The sequence below is a fragment of the Solanum tuberosum genome, unplaced genomic scaffold, assembly GCF_000226075.1.
Source record: "Solanum tuberosum cultivar DM 1-3 516 R44 unplaced genomic scaffold, SolTub_3.0 scf00127, whole genome shotgun sequence".
In the NCBI taxonomy this organism is placed as follows: domain Eukaryota; kingdom Viridiplantae; phylum Streptophyta; class Magnoliopsida; order Solanales; family Solanaceae; genus Solanum; species Solanum tuberosum.
In genome coordinates, this window is record NW_006239058.1 from 424920 (window position 1) to 443357 (window position 18438).

The following is an 18438-nucleotide window of genomic DNA, read 5'->3' on the forward strand; positions in this document are numbered from 1 at the left end:
TTATTTATGCAAATATAAATATTTTTTTAATATTAGAGATTTGATTGTATATTTTTTGACGGTACATATGCTAATCAAATATTAGCATTATGCTGGAGTTGTTCTATCAGTTTAGGATTTTTTTGTTTCCAAATTAGATTATTTCTAGTTGTTTTTGTTTTGTCTATTTTGTTGACCGACTTGGTCACTCTTGGACCTTGTTTGGACACATTTTTATTTGATGAATAAATGGACATGGTCCAATGTTGATTAAAAAAATAAAAATATTAGCATTGTATATTATTCAATATATTCCACATTTTATTAACATGTATTATTATTTTGTAAATAATATATATTAATAATTTACTACAAGTTTAATATAATAGTTAATAATTCATGTATTGTAATCTCTACATAACTAATATCCACATAGCTAATACCCGCATAATTAAACCCTGCATAACTAAACCCTGCATAATTAATACCTGCATAACTAAACCCTGTATAACTAATACCTGCATAACTCTAACCAGTAACCAAACGGCCCCTTATTGCTTCTATCCCCAGTACTGTTACTTTCCGTCTCGACTCCTTAGACCAATTCTTCCTTGAAGTTAATGTTTTGTGGGAAAAAAACTTCATCAAAATTGTTTTTTCATGATCAGACTGTTGACTTCGTCGTCCTTGTAGTTTTGAGCAGATTCATCTTCTGCTCCATCATTTAGATTACTTTAGACATAATTCAGCAGCAACTTATTTTAGTCAAGAATGGCGTTGGTTATAGTTTTGTGTTTGTGCAGTATCCAAACAATTCTGATTTTGTTGCTCCATTCACTGCTTGTGGGCGTCAAAGCACAGATGCAGCCCTCATACTACACTTGTTCAATGATCAATAATTATACAGAAGGAAGCATATTCCAATCAAATCTTAACCAATTGCTGTACAGTCCATTAAACAATAATGGTAACAATTCCATCTATACAAAAGCCAGAGAAGGAGAAGACCCTGATAAAGTTTATGGAGTATTCCTCTGTAGAGGAGACGTTGTACCTAATGACTGCAAAAACTGCATTGACGTGGCAAGAGAGCGGATCCAACGTGAATGTCCGCTCAAGAAGCAGGCAATTATATGGTTTGATGAGTGATTGGTCCGCTATTCTAATGTATCTTTCGTGTCCATGTTAGACACCTCGATTTCTAAGATCCTGTATAGCGTAGAAAATGTTTCACAGCCAGAACAATTTATGGGGAATTTGAGTGCAATGTTTGATAATCTTACCGCTCAAGCTACTACAATCAATCTCAATCTGAAATATGCTGACAATTCTGATGTAATTAACTCGTTTGATGGCAAATTGCATGCATCAGTGCAGTGTCTACCTGATTTGTCAGCTGTAAATTGTGTCACTTGCCTGAAAACTGCTTTTTCTGGAATCCGTAACCTCTCTCTGTCTATTGCCAAGGTACCACGTGGAGTCAGAATACTACTTCCTAGCTGCAATTTAAGGTATGAGCTATATCCATTCCTCTATGCCAGTGTACCGCCATCGACCAGACAGGGGAATGAAGACGAAGGTATGAGTTCATTACATTAAAAGCCAAATTTCCCAGGAAATCTATTTGAAGGCACCTTTTCTCACTATTTTTCACATTAAAAGCTTTTAATCATAATCATATACTACATGGTGTCATGGTCAATATCGAATGTCGTTTAAATTTTGATGCACACCCTCAAAGAAAATCATTTACTAATAGGAGTTATGGCTGAATGATCATTGTGCATGTATCAATTATCATTTCTCCAACTTGTAGAGAAGATAGTCACGCACACTTAAACACTTCACGAAGTAACGGTCTAATTCAGCTTTTAATTGACCAACTATTTTTTTTTGCAGGCAAAAATACTTCAAAGACAAAGCTTATAAGTATCATTATAGGTGTTATACTAGCAATTTTAGCTGTTGTACTGGCAGGTACTTGCTTTTACCTTGTAAAAAGAAGAAGACGAATAGAGAAGGGTAATTTTTCTTTTGGTATTATGCATTGAAAAGAAAATAATTGTAGTTTCAGCTAACCAATCAAAAGTTGGATCTTTACAGGGAGGAATGAAAAGAGTCGAGAAATTCAATTGCTTGACATGATAGGAGAAACGCTTGATGCGAATGATGATTTTGGCTCAGAAAAGCAGGGGAGATCCAGAGAATTTCCAGTAGTAAAACTAGACCTCATTCGAGCTGCTACACAAAAATTTTCTGAAGAAAACAAGCTTGGAGAAGGTGGATTTGGTCCAGTGTACAAGGTAACGATTCCTATCATTTGTCATAACCAATTACCTAGGAAGTCCTTAAATCTTAGTCTAGAGACTAGTGAATCTAAGTTGCTAGAGGGGGTCAATTTTTCATGATTTTTGGGTTATTTAGTGTTGTGTATAACATTCCAGGGTACTCTAGCCAATGGCATAGCAATTGCAATCAAGAGGCTCTCTAGAACGTCCGGTCAGGGACTGAAAGAGTTCAAGAATGAAGTTGTCTTAATTGCCAGATTACAACACAGAAATCTCGTGAGGCTCTTGGGTTGCTGTTTAGAGGGAAATGAGGCACTGCTTATCTATGAGTTCATGCCCAACAAAATCCTGGACTTCTTCCTTTTTGGTTTGACGTTCACTTATTTGGCATATTAGTATATGCCACAAAGAAGCAATTAATTCACTAACTTCAAACTTTCTTTTTCTAGATTCAAGAGAAAATGAAATTCTGGAATGGAGACAACGTGTCCACATTATTAAAGGAATAGCAAAGGGTATTTTGTATCTACACGAGGATTCTCGACTAAGAATCATTCATAGGGACCTAAAAGCTAGCAATATTTTACTGGACAAAGATATGAACCCCAAGATATCTGACTTTGGAATGGCAAAGATGTTTAGCGGAAATCAACGAGAAGCCAATACAAATAGAGTTATTGGAACCTAGTAAGATGATGCAACAATGCAAAAATCTGTTGGTACTATTTAAAACAACATTATAGTGTAAGATTGATGCTAAGGACCATTTTTTACTTCTGCCATTTTTACAGTGGATATATGGCCCCTGAGTATGCTATGGAGGGACTTTTTTCTACTAAATCAGATGTTTTCAGCTTTGGTGTTCTGTTGCTTGAGATAGTAAGTGGAAGGAAGAACAATAGCTATGTTTCCGAATATGGTCAGAGTCTCCTTAATTTTGTAAGTATACTTCTTCTCCATTTTTATTTTTGCTTATGTCAATTTCAACTTGCATGAAGCATCCTAAAACTATCTTGAAAATTCAGGCGTGGAAGTTGTGGTGTGAAGAGCATGGATTAGAGCTAATGGACCCTTGCTTATCACAGTCTTGTGTGACAACTGAGATAACAAAATGCATCCATATCGGACTACTCTGCGTTCAACAAGATCCAGCAGATAGACCTACCATGTCCTCTGTGGTTTTTATGCTGGAAAACGACACTAAAACATTTCCACAACCATCACAACCTGCATTTTCTATTGGGAGACTTGCCGTGAGATCAGCTGAGCCTCGATCTAATGATCAGTTATGTTCCGTTAACGAGGTCACTTTATCAATTCTATCACCCCGATGACCATTAATATAGGGTCCATCAAGGATCTGTCTCCTCTCCATTTTCCCCAAGTTTCTACTTCGATTGGTGCACATGACATATGTTGAATTAATGACTACGATTTAATTGACCAAAATAAATCCCTAACCATGGTTTAGATAATAAATATATTATATCAATTTAGTCTCAAAAATTGATATAATCCCACAATCTTAGCAATATATTATCTTGCTCATAAATATAGTTTTAAAAAAAAAAACAATATTCCTACGCAAGGTCTATACCCTTATTATCATGGTTCATTTATCATGGTTCATTTGAGTTCTTATTATGCCTACTTTATTTTCCATACGACCATACCCATGTTAGTGAATAATTAAGGGTTATATCAATAACAATACTGTTAACGATCAATAATCCATAACCAATTAATCGTATTTTAGCAATTTTATTGCAGTTTAGCATGTTTATACCCTCAAAACCAAATCGACGGATAACGAACACTACTTGAAAGAACTTAATGGAACACCTAGTATCATTTGGGAATTTTCACAAATACATAGTATACAATTTTTCACAATGTCAAACAAAAAGATAACAAGTATTTGATCTCTATCTAATCGAAAATAGATGAAAAAGAACCTGGCGATGATAGTTAGTTCAAATCCAGCAAAAAAAACTCCGTGTCTGGTTGTCTTTGTTTTTTTCCTTCTTCTTGTGATCTTTTTGTTGATTCTCAGAAAATCAATGTTCATGGTAAAAATATGGAGGGGTTCATTGCAATTTTTGGGACAAAGCTCCTACTTGCTGTGATTTTCCCTATAAGTTTTCTTATTATTATTTTTCTTCTTTTTAATTAGAAAATTTCTTGAATTTTATGAAATCATTTACGAATAATTCTGGACACTACTGGATGTTTGGTTAGACTGCAGAATATTAATAAATAAGAGATTCAAGAACATGTTTGGATTGACTTAAAATTGATCAAACAACTTTTTTATATCATTTTGAGCTTTTGAAAGAGTTGACAAAGTTAAAAGTAACTTCAAATAAATTAAAAGAAAAAAGACATAAAGTCACCACTAAAGTTATCTCTAATTTTAAAAAAATATCTTAATTTTGTGGATGTCCTATTACACCATTAAACAATTTAAGAGTGTTATAAATATCTCACTTTTCACCCAACCTCAATTGCAAGAAAAGAAGTGTAATCACACATCAATTGTTGTTTGCCACGTATTAATTTTTTAAAATTCTTATTTTTTAGTTTCATTTTCATTTTCAATTTTTCTTCTTCAACGTTCATTCCTCTACACACCCCAAATGAAGAGAGGAAGCGTGAAAATTTTAAATCCTCTTTCATTTTCAATTGAAAATGAACCTAAAGTAGCAACTTAAAAATCTCCATTTTTCTTTTTCGATTTTAATCCTCTTTCTTCTTCAACCTTCATTCCTCTAAAGTAGCAGCCATTGTCGCCTTCGACGTACTCCATGATTCTTCGCTGTTATAGCACTATTTTCACCATTAAATCATCACTAAAGCAAGGTAATGGAATTATATATTCAATCCAAAAATATAAAAAAAAATGGAGTTTCATAATACTCTCTAATCAATCGAATAATGGAGTTCACATTTATTTTATTTTTATAAAAAAAGAGGATAAATGAAGTTAAAGAAACAAAGAAAAGCAAGAGATAAGAAAAAAAAGTGATAAAAATGGATGAAGTAAATGGATCTTCTAAGTTGAAGAAGATAAATAAAAGGTTATTGGGTTGTTGAATTTGGGTGAAGAAGTTAATAGAAAAGAATGAATTGAGAAAGTTAAAATTAAAAAAATAGAAGTAACTAAAAGAAAATAATATTTCTAATTAAATAAATGTTAAAATAAATATTTATTTATTTTTTGGCTTGACTCACGCCTCAAATGGAGATTAAACCATACTCTCCTGCCACCTAGGCTCATAATGGGATAATAAATTCATTATAAATAAGAATAATTGGGTAATAGGACCCCGCAAAGTTTAAGTGTCTTTTTGAAAATTCGAAACAACTTCAATAATAACTTTATGTCTTTTCTCAAATTAAAAATAACTTTACAAAAAATGAAAAATCAAAAGTAAATCTCTTTCTTACTTTTTATTTTTTGAGTTAAAAATCATTAACGAACTCTAAAAATAGTAAAAGAGCTACTGACAAAAGTAGATATAGAGAAAAGGTGAATCATCATTAGGATATGAACAAAGGCAACAAAGAGGTAACCCGTACCCACGTAAAATTTTTTTTAAAAAGATTATTCTATTTCTTAATTGGAACCGTACCCACATTAAAGGTAAAAAATATTTTATATAAAAGCATATATTTGAGGAAGAAATAAAGTACAAATTCTACAAGTTATTGATTTACATTTAACGTACTTAAAATTACTTCTTCCCCAATGCTGTTACTTTCAGTCTAGACTTGTTAGACCAATTATTCCTTGTAATTAATTTGTCATTGTCAAAGTCAAATGACTATTGGTAGGAAGGAGTGAAGGAAACTGTTATGGGAAAATTATTTTCATGAAAAATCAAACTTGTAGTTTCGAGCAGATTCATCTTCTTCTCCTATTACTTTAGACATAATTCAACAGCAAGTTACTATAGTCAAGAATGGCGTCGGTTTTGGTTTTGTGTTTGTGCAGTACCCAAACATTAATTCTGATTTTGTTGTTCCATTCACTACTGCTTGTGGGTGTCAAAGCACAGATGCAGGTGAATCCCTTATACTACGATTGTTCAATGCCCAATAATTATTCAGAAAGAAGCAAATTCCAATCAAATCTTAACCGATTGCTGTACAGATCACTGTACAATAATGGTAGCGATTTCATCTATACAAAAGCCAGTGAAGGAGAAGACCCTGACAAAGTTTATGGACTATTCCTCTGTAGAGGAGACGTTGTACCTAAAGACTGCAAAAACTGCATAGACGTGGCAAGAGAGCGGATTCAACGTGAATGTCCGCTCAAGAAACAGGCAATTATATGGTTTGATGAGTGTTTGGTCCGTTATTCTAATGTATCTTTCGCGTCCATGTTAGACACCTCGGTTTCTAGGATCCTGTATAACACACAAAATGTTTCACGGCCAGAACAATTTATGGGTAATTTGAGTGCAATGTTTGATAATGTTATCACTCAAGCTATTACCGTCAATCTCAATCTGAAATATGCTGACAATTCTGATGAAATTAACGATTTTCAAAGATTGTATGGCATGGTGCAGTGTCTACCGGATTTGTCAGCTGTAGATTGTGTCACTTGCCTGAAAACTGCTTTTTCTCAAATGAGTATAACACTCTTTGACACCAAAATACCAACAGGAGTTAGAGTTCTTCATGCAAGCTGCAATTTAAGGTACGAGCTATATCAACTCCTCACCAGTTTACCGCCATTGACCATCCAGGGAAACGAAGACCAAGGTATGGGATCTTCTATAAGTTAATTACATGCTTTAATTTTACTCTGAAGCCAAATTTCCCAGAAATCTATATGGAGGTACTGTTTCTCACATTAAACTAATCACTTCAAATGTATATTAAAAGCTTTTTAATCATAATCATATACTGCATGGTCCATATCAAATGTTTGTCGTTTAAGGTTTTGGCGCACACCCTCAAAGAAAATCATCTACTAATAGAGTTATGGCTGAATGATTAGTGTGCATGTATCAAATATAATTTCTCCAACTTATAGTTAAGATAGTCATGCATACTTTCACACATCACGAAGTAACAGTTGAATTCAGCTTTTAATTGATCAACTACTTTTTTTCAGGCAAAAATACTTCAAAGACGAAGCTTATTAGTATCATTATAGGTGTTACACTAGCAATTTTAGCTGTTGTACTGGCAGGAACTTGCTTTTACCTTCTAAAAAGAAGAAGACGAATAGAGAAAGGTAAATTTTCCTTTGGCATTTTGGATTGAAAAGAAAATAGTTATAGTTTCAGCTAACCAATCAAAAGTTGAATCTTTACAGAGAGGAATGAAAAGAGTCAAGAACTTCAATTGCTTGACATAATAGGAGAAACATTTGATGAGAATGATGATTTTGGCTCAGAAAAGAAGGGGAGATCCAGAGAGTTTCCAGTTGTAAAACTAGACCTCATTCGAGCGGCTACACAAAATTTTTCTGAAGAAAACAAGCTTGGAGAAGGTGGATTTGGTCCTGTGTACAAGGTAATAATTCCTATCATTTATAATGACCTAGGTAGTCCTCAAGTCTTAGTCTAGTGAATCTAGTTGCTAGAGGGGGTCAGTTTTTCCGTGAAATTTTGGGTTATTTAATGTTGTGTATAACATTACAGGGTACACTACCATATGGCATAACAATTGCAATCAAAAGGCTGTCCAGAACGTCCGGTCAGGGACTGAAAGAGTTCAAGAATGAAGTTGTCTTAATTGCCAGATTACAACACAGAAATCTCGTGAGGCTCTTGGGTTGCTGTTTAGAGGGAATCGAAGCACTGCTTATCTATGAGTTCATGCCCAACAAAAGCCTGGACTTCTTCCTTTTTGGTTTGTCCTCGACTAATTTGGCATATTAGTATATACCACAAAGAGGCAATTAATTTACTAACTTCATACTTCCTTTTTCTAGAATCAAGAGAAAACAAGATTCTGGATTGGAGACAACGTCTCCACATTATTAAAGGAATAGCAAAGGGCATTCTGTATCTACACGAGGATTCTCGACTAAGAATCATTCATAGGGACCTAAAAGCTAGCAATGTTTTACTGGACAAAGATATGAACCCCAAGATATCTGACTTTGGAATGGCAAAGATGTTTAACGGAAATCAACGAGAAGCCAATACAAATAGAGTTGTTGGAACCTAGTAAGTTGATGCAAAAATGCAAAAATCTGTTGGTACTATTTAAAACAACATTGTACTGTAAGATTGATGCTAAGAACCATTTTTTACTTTTGCCATTTTTACAGTGGATATATGGCTCCTGAGTATGCTATGGAGGGACTTTTTTCTACTAAATCAGATGTGTTCAGCTTCGGTGTTCTGTTGCTTGAGATAGTAAGTGGAAGGAAGAACAATAGCTATGTTTCTGAATATGGTCAGAGTCTCCTTAATTTTGTAAGTATACTTCTTCTCCATTTTTATTTTTGCTTATGTCAATCTCAACTTGCATAAAGCATCCTAAAACTATCTTGAAAATATAGGCGTGGAAATTGTGGCGTGAAGGGCATGGATTAGAGCTAATGGACCCTTGCTTATCGCAGTCTTGTGTGACAACTGAGATAACAGAATGCATCCATATCGGACTACTCTGCGTTCAACAAGATCCAGCAGATAGACCTACCATGTCCTCAGTAGTGTTTATGCTGGAAAATGACACTAAAACACTTCCACAGCCATCACAACCTGCATTTTCTATTGGGAGACTTGCCGTGAGATCAGCTGAGCCTCAATCTAATGATCAGTTGTGTTCCGTTAACGAGGTCACTTTATCAATTCTATCACCCCGATGACCATTAATATAGGGTCGTCAAGGATCCGACTCCTCTCCATTTTCCCCAAGTTCCTCCTTCGAGTGGTGACACATGACATATGTTGAATTTAATGGTTACCATTTAATTGACCAAAGTAAATCCCTAACCATTGTTGAGATATCAAGTACTGCATATCAATTTAGTTCCAAACATTGTTATAATCCCACAATCTTAATTCTTCCTGTCCATAAATATAGTAAAAAAAATATACATCTTCCTACGCAAGATCTATATCCTTATTCTGCTACCTTGTCGATAACTGGACCGTTAACTATCTTGATAACCAATTAATCGTATTTTAGCAATTTTATAACAGTTTAGCATGTCTATACCCTCAAAACTGAAACCAATGATAAACATCCGTACTTGAAAGTCTTAATTATATGGAACACATAGTATCAATGTCAAGTCTTCCTATAACTCAAAAAGTTCATTTGGGAATTTTCACAAACACATAGTATACAACTTGTCAATTAGCATAATAATAAACATACAGATAACAAGTATTTGATCTAAATATATGAAAAAGAACCTGGCGATGATAGTTAGTTTAAATCCAGCCAAAAAGAAGCTCGGCGTCTTGTTGTCTTTGTTTTTCTCCTTCTTCTTGTGTTCTTTCTGTTGATTTTCAGAAAATCAATTTTTCTATAGTAAAAATATGAGGGGGTTATCACTTATCTCAGCATGTTTTTAAAACATAATTTTGGAAAATTATTCATTCTCCTCTTAAATTAAAGCTCCTACTTGCTATGATTTTCACTATAATATTATTTTCTTCTTCTTTTTAATTAGAAAATTTCTTGAATTTTATGAAATCATTTATGAAAGATTCTGTCTGGTTAGAGTTCAGAATTTTTTAATAATAAGAGAATAAGAATTAGTAAAACAGATAATAAAAAAAGTAAATATAGGGAAAAGGTGAGTCCATGTTAGTTGTTATTAGGATATATACAGAGCAACAAAGAGCTACCCACATATATATATATATATAAAAAAAAAACTAAAAATTATTTTATTTCTCAATTGCAACGGTACCCACATTAAATAAAAAACATATTTTATTTCTCTTCCAATCTAACAATATATAGGATTTTCTAAAAATATGACATATATAATACACATCTTTATAAAAAATATAGGACTCGAAGCTATTGCTTTAGTGGCTTTGTAATAGAGTCGGGCCATGAAGGAAAACAGGAAAACTGAGACATGTGTAAACTAGGGTTGTGCACTATTCGGATTAAACCGAATAGTCAAACCAAATCAAATCAAACTGAATTTTTATTTGGATTGGTTTTTTGGTTTTTCGGATTGGTTTTGGATTAATAAATTACTTTGTTTGGTTTGGTTTTGGATTTTAAAAATAAAAACCGAAAAAACCCGAATTATATATATATATATATATATATATATATTTATATTTTATGTTTGAATTACATCTATAATAGGTATACTTATAAGTATTGTGTTTTAAGTTTTACTTATGATTTATATTAGAAAGTATATTTAAGGGATTAAATATTATTACTTTGGTTATATATGTTATTAATTATTGACATAACCGAATAACCAAATCGAAAAAAGCCGAACCGAATAGAGGAAAATCAAATCAAACCAAATTTATTTTAGATCGGATTGGGTTACACGTTTACAAAACCAAAAATCAAAAATTCAAACCGAAAAACCGAATGCACACCCTTTAAACTACAAATATACCTCTATGAATTTAGCAAGTAAAGAAATACTAAAAAGAATTTATAAAAGCGTACATATACTATTATTACTACGTATATATTTAAGGAAGAAAAAAAGTACAAATTCTACAAGTTCTTGATTTCTCATGAGCTTTGAAGAAATTTATCACCTTGATCCCATACATTTAATGCGCTTATGGCTTCTTTCCCTAGTACTGTTATTTTCAATCTAGACTCGTGAGACCAATTATTCCTTGGACTTAATTTGTCTTTTTTTTTGTTTGTTTGTAGAAATAGGAATTTATATAAGCTTAATTATGTAGTTCGGAGACTCCGATGTTCGTTACAGAATTAGAAATAAGGGTGTTTCCCATAGTCGAATTAGAGTTGTACGTTTACTATTACAGTTCTATCAAAATAATTCCCAGTCTTGTCTGCTTCCCATGCTTGAAAGGCACATAGTGGCGGGGCTTCAAAAATCTGCACATTCCCATTACAAGTATACAATCTCCTCCCCACTTAGCTAGTATGTCCGCAACTATTTTCTGCTCCCTGAATGTGTGAGTTGGCTTTGAAATTTCTAGTTATTGCATAAATGACCTGGTTAGTGTAGTGTATGTGATCTTGTTATATCGTGGAGATTGCATAAGTAGAATCTGTGTTTAGGACTAGAGGTTTTAGATTTTTGGTCATGGCTGGCCTAAGGCCAAAGAGAATGCCCAGGAGCTCCGCTTGTTGAGCATTTACATGCGGACATTTTTTCCAGAAGCTTGTTATCCACTTGCCGTTGTGGTCGCGTATAACTCCCCCAATGCCTCCTTCACCTGGTTTATAACAAAACTTGAACAATCAAAGAGAAGAACTAGAAGAACAGTAAACTAGAGAGAATATTTGTGGAAGCCTTTTTCGTATTCATCAAAATCACGTTTTATGTTCAATTGCTTTGTTTATATAGAAAGTTAAGTTTGGACTTCTAACTAACTAACAATCGTGTAACTAACTAACAAACAATTAACACCTAACTATTTAATTAACCAACTCGTCTCATCAAATATCTTCAAGGCAGTTAGTCAATTCCTCAACATCCCTCCTCAAGCTAGGAGCCATGAAAATGTTTTTCATGCCTAGCTTGGACACCAAATAAGTGTGTTGTGCAACACCAAGGCCTTTTGTAAGGGTGTCAGCCTGTTGCTCAGTGGTCAAAATATGCAGCAATTTCACCAAGCCCAATTGTACCTTCTCGCGAATGAAATGACAATCAATATCGATGTGCTTTGTACGTTTATGGAATACATGATTAGTGGTGATTTGAATGGCCGACTTGCTGCCACAAAACATAGAAATAGGACCAGTGAGAGTGACTCCAAGCTCAGTCAGCAACCCTTTCAACCAAACAACTTCAGCGACAATGGATGCTAGGCTTCTATATTCAACCTCAGCTAAGCTTCTAGAGATGGTGGACTGTTTTTTTGATTTCCAGGAGATAGGTGAATCTCCAAGTTTGATCAAGAAACCAGTGATGCCAGGCTCCTATATTCAGCCTCAGCTAAGCTTCTAGAGATGGACCAGTGAGAGTGACTCCAAGCTCAGTCAGCAACCCTTTCAACCAAACAACTTCAGCGACAGTGGATGCCAGGCACCTATATTCAGCCTCAACTAAGCTTCTAGAGATGGTGGACTGTTTTTTTTGATTTTCTTGTATCAACACAAGATGCCCAGTTAGCATCACAATATGCTGTGAGACAGGGATCAACATAAGCTGACATGAATATACCAAGGCCATGAGACTGTTTGACATATTTAATGACTCTTGTTGCGGCAACCATGCGAGATACTTTAGGAGAATGCATATACTGACTAAGGCATTGAAATGCAAAGACAATATCTGGTCGGGTTATGGTCAAATACAAAAGCTTTCCTATCAATCTCTGATATTCACCTAGATCACTTAAAAGTTGATCAGAATCATCTTGCACATGTTGATCAAAATCAAGTGAAGCGAGTTTCTTATTGACCTCCAATGGTGCTTGGAATGGCTTTTCCCCCTGTAAACCCCAAATCACTAATAAGTTCAACAACATATTTTCTTTGGTGCATCAAGATCCCTTCTTTACTTCCAGCAAACTATATGCCAAGAAAATATTTCAAATCTCCTAGGTCTTTGATCTTGAAGCATTGCTGCAAATGGTCTTTAGTCTCTTGGATCAATGTTGTATTACTTCCAGTGATCAAGAGATCATCAACATATACCAAAACTATAACAAGATCCTGATCAGTCTTCTTAGTGAACAAGGAATAGTCCAAATGACTATGGGAAAAACCTGAGTTTGTCAAGGCAGTGGTTAGTTTAATATTCCACTGCCTGGATGCCTGTTTAAGCCCATATAATGACTTGGATAATTTGCACACCTGATGTCCTTTCTTTCCAGGAAAACCTAGTGGTAGGTCCATATATACTTCTTCATGTAAATCACCCTGCAAGAAGGCATTATAAACATCCATTTGGTGGATATCCCATTTCTGTATTGCTGCTATAGATATTATTGTCCTCACAGTCACCATTTTCACCACAGGTGAAAAGGTTTCTTGGTAGTCAAGCCCTTCCTTCTGGTTGTATCCTTTTGCAACTAGTCTGGCTTTGAATATTTCCACCTCTCCTGTATCTTTGTATTTGATTTTATAGACCCATTTACATCCAATAGCTCTTTTTCCCGGTGGTAGGTCAACAACAGTTTAAGTGCAATTGTCCTTTAGTACTTGTATCTATGATTGCATAGCTTCTATCCATCTAGGATCCTTAACAACTTCCTTGAAATTGCTAGGCTCACAATCAACAAACATCTTAGCAATATAAGCTTGATATTTAGGACTCAAGTTAGAGTACCCAAGAACATCAGATATAGGATAAACACAAGCATGTGCCCTTGGTGGTCTGCCCACATAGTCTTGCAACCAAGTAGGCGGTTTATGTTGTCTATTGGATTTTCTTAGTGGTGCTGGGATGACATTATCTGCAGCATCACTTCTAATTACTGAGGATTCTGCCTCAGCAATATCATGTGGTATAACATTTACTTCAACATGAGGACTATCAACATCATCTTGTCCAATTGCACTATCAGTGGTAACCTCACGATCTACAAAATTAGGAATAGTCTGAGAAATGTCTGGACATAGGGGAAGAAAGTGACATAAATGGATCCTCAGCAGCTGAAGATGACTGAGCAAATGGGAATATATCTTTATTAAACACAACATATCTGCTTATGAAACAAGATTTTGTCTCCAAATTGTACAACTGAGATCATTTCTGATGAGTTTCATAACCTAACAAGACAGACTTGATGGCCCTGGGAGCAAATTTGTCGAGTTTGGGCAGTGTGGAGGCATAACACAAACACCCAATCACCCTCATTTGAGCCAAGGAAGGTGCATGACCATGCATCATCTCAAAAGGTGATTTGTGTTGCAGGACTGACAAGGGTATTCTGTTAATAATATAAACAACACAATATCCCCAAAATCTGAGTGGAAATGAGGACTGAAATCTGATGGCTCTAGCAGTCTCTAGAATATGTTTTGCTTTCTTTCCACCACTCCATTTTACTGAGGAGTGTGTGGGCAAGAACTTTGGTGTACAATTCCATGTTGTTTAAACAGGCCAACACAAGTTTGATTAAAAATTTTTGATCCATTGTCTGATCTAATAGATTTTATTCTCTTTCCAAACTAATTTAACATCAAGGTTATGAAATCTCTAAGAACAATAGACACATCAGACTTTAATCTGAGCAGATACACCCAAGTCCATCTAGTATGGTCATCAATTATAGTAAGAAAATATTTCATACTAGGGTCCCCATACATCCAAGTGAAGCAAGTGAAAATAATCTATAGATCTACTACTGCTAACATGAAATGGTAATCTTGTTTGTCTAGATAAAGGACAAACATCACAATGTTGCAACTGAAAAGAAGCAGTATCTTTAAAAACATGAATTCTCCTTAAAACACTCATGGGAACATGTACTAGCCTTCTATGCCAAAGATTAGGGTGAGATGGTCTAGTTACTGTCATGGACTTCCCCTTATTTATGAAATCACCACTGTTGTGTGCATTCAGTATGTATAATCCATCCTTCTCTCTACCAATCACCTTCGCTTTTCTAGTGCAAAGATCCTGAAATACACAGTGTTTAGGGTAAAATGTAACAGAATAATTTAGGTCCTTGGTCACCTTGGAAACAGACATAAGGTTGAATCTAAAAAATGGCACACATAGGACATCTCTAAGAAGATCACCTCTTGACAATGGGTAATTCCCAGTATGACTGATCTGAGCAAAGCTTCCAGTAGGCAATTGTACATTCCCTGCACTACCTACTATACCATCATGTAACAATAATTGTTTATTCCCAGTTATCTGATTAGATGCTCCAGAGTCCACTATCCACTCAGTATGAGATTCTGTGAAGTACTTACCTGTCATATTTGTGCTAGCATTAGTTCCTGATGGTGAGGTTGTGTCCCTCGTTTGTTTCCATAGAAGAAATTCTTTGTATTGATCTCCAGAAATTGCCATCTGACCTTCCTGCCCTTCATGTTGTGAATTCACAAAATTGGCCTGAGCATTCTTCCCCTTAAGCTTGAAGTCTGTTGGATAGCCAATCAATTGAAAACATTTTTCAATCAGGTATCCTGTCTTTCCATAGTGATTGCACTTCATGAGCTTGTAACAATCATCATTCACATGCCCTTTCATGTGACAAAATTTACATACATAATTCCAGTTCTTCTTTTTAGATCCAGAACTCCTAGAAGTTAAAAAAAAACAGTTGATCCTCCGTCATGATGAGTGTAATTACTGCTAGCTGCTAGTTTTGACTCTCATCCTGCACAATTAAAGCATAAGCCTGATTAACACTTAGCATTTTCGATTTCATGAGAATTTGGGTCCGAGCTTGATTGTATCCATCATTTAGTCCCATCATGAATTGAAGTAGTCGCTGATATTGAAGTTGAGCAAGGTAATCCTTCGACTTCTCACAGTTACATGACGGAGGAGGCATCATCGAGTCATATTCGTCCCATATATCTTTGAGCTTAGAATAGAATACAGATACTAGATGTGTCCCTTACGTGAGAGTGAAGATCTCCTTGTGTAGTGCGTACAATCTGGAACCATTGATTTTGTTGAATATCTCATCTAGTTCCTTCCAAATCAAACGCACATCTAATCGAAATAGAATTCCACTCAATAGATTGCGACTTACATTACCTGTCAACCACGAAACAACGATCACATTACATCGATCCTAGAGGTGTCCTAACGCAGATCCATACGTCTCTCTAGTAATCGATCCATCTACAAAACCCAATTTATTTCTCCTTAGAAGTGCAACCTTCATTGCACGAGTCCACAACATGGAATGAACATGTTCCATCAGATGCACTAAGGTGCAGAGGATGATGGTAATCAATCAAAGATGCAGATCCAATGCTATTTACTGGAACAGTTGTTGAATTAGATCCATCCGCCATTGAAGAGATCGTCATCGATGATGAATCCCTAGATCACAACAACAAATTGAGCTTTGTCCTGCTCTGATACCATAACAAAACTTGATCAATCAAAGAGAAGAACTAGAAGAACAGTAAACTAGAGAGAATATTTGTGGAAGCTTTTTTCATATTCATTAAAATCACGTTTTATGTACAATTGCTCTGTTTATATAGAAAGTTTTAATTTGGAGTTCTAACTAACTAATAGTCGTGTAACTAACTAACAAACAATTAACACCTAACAATTTAATTAACCAACTCGTCTCGTCAAATAAATTCAAGGCACTGATGTGCAGTAAGTCAATTCCTCAACAGGTCACCGCTGCACCATCAGTGTTAAGCTTGAATTGTCCTATTTCTGGAGGGTCCCATCTGATTTTGAATGTGGTCCTATGCTTCATGGTGTCCTCCGGTCCTCTATTCAGCAAGTGGTGTTCAGTAGCAGTGGCTATGATATGGGAAACATCGACATGGTGCTTATTTGCTTCATACTTTCTTTTTCTAGATTCAAGAGAAAATGAGATTCTCAATTGGAGACAACGTGTCCACATTATCAAAGGAATAACACAGGGCATTCTGTATCTACACGAGGATTCTCGACCAAGAATCATTCATAGGGACCTAAAAGCTAGCAATATTTTATTGGACAATAATATGAACCCCAAGATATCAGACTTTGGAATGGCAAAAATGTTTAGCAAAAATCAACGAGAAGCCAATACAAATAGAGTTGTTGGAACCTAGTAAGATTATGCAAAAAAGCAAAAATCTTTTGGTACTATTTAAAACAACACTGTATTGTAAGATTGATGCTAAGAACCATTTTTTACTTTTGCCATTTTTACAGTGGATATAAGACTCCTGAGTATGCTATGGAGGGACTTTTTCGACTAAATCAGATGTTTTCAACTTTGGCGTTCTGTTGCTTGAGATAGTAAGTGGAAGGAAGAATAATAGCTATGTTTCCGAATATGGTCAGAGTCTCCTTAATTTTGTAAGTGTATTTCTTTTCCATTTTTTGTTTTTGGTTGTGTCAATTTCAACTTGCATGAAGCATCCTAAAACTATCTTGAAAATTCAGGCGTGGAAATTGTGGCGTGAAGGGCGGGTTAATATCTCATATGATCACTCAACTATGGACTTTTTTCTCAGAAAGTCATTCAACTTTGATTTTTAACTCAAAAGTCACTCAAGTATGAATTCTTTTCTCAGAAGGTCACTTAACTAAGATTTTTTCTCAAAAAGTCACTCAACTTTGAATTTTAATTCAAAAGTCACTCAATTATGAATGTTTTACTTACAAAGTCACTCAACCATGAGTATTTTACTTACAAAGTCACTCAACCTATTCAATTAATTTTTTTTAATTAAAATTTACTTTAATGAAATTTTTATTCCTAAGCAAAAAAATAAAATTAAAAAACGTATCCATTTGTACTGCCAATTATACTATGCTTAAAAATATCTAATATCACTGTCAATATACTATACTTAATATTTTTTCCAAACTGGAACGATGTTCCTATAAATACATGTTAAACATAGTGTAGAAAATAATTATAAAACTCATGGAATTTAAAGGTTCTTAAAATAATTAATCCTAACTATTATATTTGGGGGGAAAAGGTAAAATAAAAGGATCATTATTATATTTTTAGTGGATCGAGTCAAATAGGTGGGTCATCTTTTTACAATTTTAGTTAGAAATAAAAATTTCATGTAAGTAAATTTTAATTTTTTTTAAAAAATAAATAGGTTGAGTGACTTTCTGAGAAAAGAAATCGTAGTTGAGTGACTTTTGAATTAAAAACCAAAGTTGAGTGATTTTCTGAGAAAATAATCAATAGTTAAGTGACCATTTGAGATATTACCTCCGTGAAGGGCATGGATTAGAGCTGATGGATTTTTGCTTATCGCAGTGTTGCATGACAACTGAGATAACAAAATGCATCCATCTCGGATTACTCTGCATTCAACAAGATCCAGCAGATAGACCTACCATGTCTTGTGTAGCTTTTATGCTGGAAAACGACACCAAAACACTTCCACAGCCATC

General features: G+C 34.7%; 1 pseudogene; it reads left to right on the forward strand.

The window, feature by feature from the left end:
• Window positions 1–534: 534 nt before the first annotated feature.
• LOC102584184 (putative receptor-like protein kinase At4g00960) lies at window positions 535–9312 on the forward strand (annotated as a pseudogene).
• The last annotated feature ends 9126 nt before the right edge of the window (window positions 9313–18438 follow it).